Source organism: Arachis hypogaea, chromosome 18 (assembly GCF_003086295.3).
Source record: "Arachis hypogaea cultivar Tifrunner chromosome 18, arahy.Tifrunner.gnm2.J5K5, whole genome shotgun sequence".
NCBI classification, from domain to species: domain Eukaryota; kingdom Viridiplantae; phylum Streptophyta; class Magnoliopsida; order Fabales; family Fabaceae; genus Arachis; species Arachis hypogaea.
In genome coordinates, this window is record NC_092053.1 from 117375459 (window position 1) to 117381458 (window position 6000).

Genomic DNA, 6000 nt, shown 5'->3' on the forward strand with positions numbered 1-6000 from the left:
GCGAGTATAACTCCTAACCGATAAAATAGCGCAAATCAGAGTTTAAAAAAAGAGTGTCACAATTCAAATTAATAAAAATCAGGAGTTTTACTTTTTGGGTCGTTTTTTCTTGGACTAGCAATCAAGTGTGCAACTTTGGTTGTAAATTCGGGAGTTTTCATGCATAGAACGGGAATTAAAAAAAATAGAAATTAAATGAACTGAATCAATGAAATACCAAAGATCTAGAAGTAGCAAACAAGTAAGACAATAAACTAAGCAAGCATGAATATGAACAACTATTAAGGTACCACTAAATTAAGAGACAGTTAATGCAACTAAGGAAGATTGAAGCAATAAATTAAGGAAAAGTATAGGTAGACAATAAAAGGACTTTGTTAGATAAACAATCCATAAATTAATGAGGATATAATTCAATGCACGAAAGATATAATTAGTTAAATAATTAGTTATTACTAACAAGTAACAAGATATAATTTATATTATTGCTAACAAGTAACAAGATATAATTTATATGTTTATGAATGTAACATAGATATGAATAATTATTAACAAAAGTAACTTGTGCTTGTCTTATACATTATCTCCTATTTGAATAATTATTTAAAAGAAAAGTTAATGCATCTAATTAATATGGTTGAATTCTTTTCTTTCTTATGAAAATTTAATTAAAATTTAGAGTAAAATTATCTTTTACAAATGACTAAACAAAGTTTATCTTACTCATTTTACTTCATGTATGTGATTTTTATTTTATTCTAGAATAGTTTTTTAACAAATTTAACTTACAGTGTTTTGAGAGGATGTCTGGTTTGAGTATTAACTTGGATAAATCTAGTTTGATTCCGGTTAATTGTGAGCGAGAATGGTCACAAAGGATGTGTAGCTTGTTGGGGGTGTAAGGAAGCAACGTTGCCAGTAAAATATCTTGGTATTTCTTTGAAAGAAAATTCGAAATTTGTCAAGACATAGAAACCTATTATAGACAAAGTAGAAGAGAAACTCAATCTGTGAAAAGCCAAAATAATTAATAAAGCTGGTAAGCTTGTACTCATCAAATCTGTGCTTAATAGTTTACCGGTTTACTACCTTAACTTATATAAGATGCCCAAAGCAGTAGCAGATAAGTTGATATCTTTGCAGAGGAGGTTCTTGTGGAGTAACAAGGACGGAAGGGATGGGATACCTTTGGTGAGGTGGGATATTGTGCAAGCTCCAAAACGTTTTGGGGGTTTGGGCGTGGACGATGCAGTGCTCCGGAGTACAGCATTATTGTTCAAGTGGTGATGGCGGTTTTCAAAGGAGGATTGCCCATTATGGAAGAAAATTGTGTGCTCTTGCAATGACTTGAATCCAAATGTCCTTCTTTCTTGTCAGCCGGATCCTAAAACAAAGGGTCCGTGGAAGGACATTTGTCAGTTGCAGATAAGAGAACAACAAGCGAGAGATAAGATGGTCAGAGGGTTATCATTAGAGCTAGGAGATGGTAGAAGAATTCATTTCTGGGAAGATAATTAGCTACCATGTGGTGTGTTGCAAGATGTATTTCCAAGATTTTTCTCGATTTCAAACCAAGTCAGATCTGTAATAGGGGACTGTGGGTTCTGAGATGGGTTGGAGTGGATATGAAACTTTCGTTGGATAAGGGTACTATTCCAATGGGAGTTAGAATTGTTAACCAACTTCATGGAGTTCTACAATCTGTCAGGTTAACAAGTGAGAGGGGGGACATAATAGTATGGAAATTTGATAGATTAGGAGTTTATTCTACTAATTTATTTGTGCAGGTTTTGCAGGCTGAGTCTCTCCTGGAGGACATTATGAGTTATAGTTTCACTAGATCTATATGGAGAGGACTAGTACCACCAAGAGTTGAGCTATTCACCTGGTTTGTGTTAGTTGGTAGAGTCAACACTAAGAAAAGATTGATTAGATTGGGCATTATTGATCACAGGGATATGATTTGTGTTTTATGTAAAAAAGAAATTGAGAATGATTTCCACTTATTCATTGGCTGTGACTTCACGTGGCAGGTGTGGTGTGCTTGGTTATACACCTATAATAAACTTTGGTCTATTCCAAAAACCATTAAGCAACATTTTGAGAGTTGGACAGGAGCTTCTGTAAGAAAAGACGAACGTAACAAGTGGCTGATTGGCTTTTTTGCTATCATTTGAAATACGTGATTGGAAAGGAATGCCAAAATTTTCAGGAATCAAGAAACAAGCGTTGCGAAAGTTATTACCAAGTCGATTAGGAGCTACAAAGAATGGGTTGACTTTGTTCCGTCTAGTTATTAATGGCAATACCGGAGATAACTACGATTTCTTTTTTAGTGTTTATTTTGTAATTCTGGACTTTTTAAATGTTTCACCTTACTGTGTTGAGCTTTTTGTTTCAGAAAAAAAAAAACAAATTTAATATCCTATCAAATTAAAGTAAAAGATAAACAATAATGTATGTAGTTTTTGTTAAATTGTGTGAGAAGTTATTAATCATCTACCATCCAATTTTCAAATAAATAAATAAATAAGCATAACTTTCATCAGAATTTTCATTGGCATTTTAGGCATATATGAAAAACAGGATAATAGAAAATGATTAATTTAATTCAAACTTAAATTTGATTTCTCTAAATGATACTTTCCAAAAATGATCCTTATACGTTAATAACTTAATATTTTATATTAAAAATATTATCGAAAAGATCGATAGATCTTGATATGGTCGTCATAAACGAACTATAACTCGGCATGGTGCATTATAACTCCTCCATTCATGAGCCATAACTCGGTCAGATAAATGCTCCCATCATAACCGACGACAAAACGGTACACAATCAAAGTACATTACCCACCTTTTCGTAACCGACCTTAATACTAAAAACGTAACGGCCAAACAGTCTACCATATAAAGTCAGGTAAAGTATTTTCTTCGGTAAGTAAGTGATAGCACAATATACTGACTTAAGCTTCGGAGTGCCTTTGCAGGTATACTCCCCCCTCATTTGTTCGCACTATTCACGTCACACCAAGAAGAAAAGCTCGGAATTCAAGGATTGGACGCTCAGCCTCAGAGTGCATAAGCTCGGTTGATACCTCTATTTTGCAAGCAAGAACAATTGGTGCCCACCGTGGGGCCGAGGAAATCAATTCTTTCTTTTGGTCCCGTTATCCTTGCTTACGCCCATGACTGACGTACCACCTCCTTCACTATCCAAACTTATGCGGATGATAGCTGAGCTACAACAAGCGAATCAACGGATGGCCGATGAAAATCAAATAATGGCTGCTCAAATCACCGAATTGAATCATGTTCGGATAGAACATGACGAGACTCATCATCAGCAACCAGAAGATAAATCATGTGTGGATTACAAATTAAATCTAAAATTAAAATAAATAAAAGAAAACAGAATAAACAAAGACCTTTGTGCCCTGAGTACTAAGTTCGTATAAGTTGTGTGGCTGAAAATCATTTGAATGTACCCTACAAATATAAAGGATTTTTTTGTTGGAGCCACTTATGTTGCCTCCTAGTGCCTTCATAATGTGCTGAATAAATTCAGGGTGCCCTTCATAAGTGGCGGCAGCAATGAGATTACCATCCACCACTGTTGCTGCCATGGTGTCTGGTTCAACCCAACGAGCACCAGAGGCAACCAATGTCGGTTTAACAGGAGGAAAAGCAGTGCACTTGCGATCTTTAGCTACACCTGCAGCCGCCAGAATCAACTGTCTGTGGCAAATGGAAGCAAGTGCTTTTCCAGAACTGAAAAACTTGATCACCAGTGCCACAACAAGAGGATCATGAGCAAGATACTCTGGCGCTCTTCCACCCAGTAACAGCAGCTCGTCATAGTTTGCAGCATCAATTTCAGCAAACTTTGCATTGAGGACGAAATTGTGACCACGTGTCTCAGACTTGCCAATATGCAACAACCTTAACAACATGAAAACCTTACATGCAAAGCTCAAAAATTGGATTCCTAAACAAAACCTCTTTGCATCTACACATAAAGAATATGAAATCCATTTTCAAAATACTGTACAGAATCTTCATATGTAAAAAAACCCTTTTCAATTGCGGGTATTCTAAGCTGTAATCTCATTCTTATAAACTCATCCCTTTGCCTCTCATAAACACGGCAGCTGAAAAGGCAATCAATTAAAACTAGAACCTTAATCATCAGCAATAAATTCTAATCATAAGAGTTGAATCCCAAATCAAATCCAAACAGAAACCCCAATCACAGAACCCCTAAAATCGGAACCCTAAACCTCTGAAATTTCAGAACCAATTGGAAATCAATACATACCTATCCGATGATGTGAGCACAGAGAGGACGATGAGAAGTGCAGAGATGACGATGGTGAGGGCGGCGCAGCGACGATCAGTGCAGGACAGCGAAGAGCAGCGACGGTCAGTGCAGCGATGTGGTCAGTGGTGAGTGGGGGCGACGGTGAGAATGGCAAAGGTGATGAGTGCCGATGGTGAAGGGTGTATGCGCGAAGAGGAGCTGGTCAGTGCAGCAATATGGTGAGTGGTGAGTGGCGCCTGGCGGTGAGTGGCGACTGGCGGTGAGTGGTGAGTGGCGGTGAGCGGTGAGTGGGGGACGATGGTCAATGGCGATGATGAGAATGGTGAAGGTGATGAGTGTCGATGGTGAAGGGTTTGTGCTTTTGGGGAGACTGGCAAAGGTGAGCTCTATGAAAGGTGATGAAAGCGCGATCCAATTGATGGTCGTTTGTGCTTTTTGGGTGAAACGGGAAAAAAATTCATTAAGTGTCGGTATTTGGTCATACATTAGTCATCACTTTTGAAATGTATCCAAAACATAACAAATAGATTACTCTTTTAAAGCATTGAGTAAATAGTCAAATTGGTCCCCGAAAGATAGCCCAATCTTCAAACGAATCCCCGTAAAAAAAAGATAATAAAATTTGTCCCCGAAAAATTTAAAATTGGTAACATTAGTCCTTCCGTCAAATATTTCAGTAACGGCGTGAACATATGCTGACCTGGCTGTTAGTGTGACACGTAGGTGAAGGCTGAAACGGCGTCGTTTTCTTAGTTGCTCCTTTACAACGCTTGGTTTTCATCCCTGTTTCGTATTCTCTCTCAAGTTGCATCCTTCTTCCGAAAAGAAAGAACCCCTGCAATCCCTTCATCTTAGTTGTTTCCTCTAGGAAGACGAAGCATTGAACGGCGACGACCAGGCTTGACCTACGACGACAGTGTGCTGGAGTTGTTGGTGACCGGTTTGCGACCACGTTGGTCAACCGAAAAGGGCACTCCATTGCCTTGTGTGAGAGGTAGGTTAGCTTTCTTTTCTTATTTTGTTAGAGTGATTGTGGTTTTATCTCCTGATCAATGTGGTTGTGTTATCGTTGGAAATTCATTGTTACTGTTTGCAATGTTAGGGTTTAGGAGAATGTGTTGAGGCTTAGGGCTTTGGTGATTATCCATTATATGACCCTGTTTTTGGATTCTTGAGAACGTTGTTTGTGCTCTGTGTAGCTGCATGTGTGTGTGTTAGATTCATTTTGGGAGTTGATGTTTAATATGCATTGCCTCTCCATGAAATAAATTTACATCAGTTGTATGTGTTGCTGTTTTGGTTTCAGATGGAAGGTCCCCCAATGACCTTTGTATTTCACCATGGTGGGAAGTTCGAGACAGATGAATCAGGTTATCTGTGTTATTAACCAGATAATATTGAAGTATTAATGGGTGTAGATTCAGACACTCTAGACATTTTCTTTGTGAATGGATACTACAAGGAGCTGGGATATGCTGAGATGAATAATTGCTTGTGGAAAGTTCCTGGAACGCTGCTGGAAAATGGGTTGAGGAAGCTAGAAAATGACACTGATCTGATCTGTTAGAATTGGTTAAGGATTGCAGGAGGAATCATCACCTCATCAACATCTATTTTGAACATGTAGTGTCTAAGCCACACGTGGTTGACTGCATGAGCGAGGATGATGGTGAAGTACT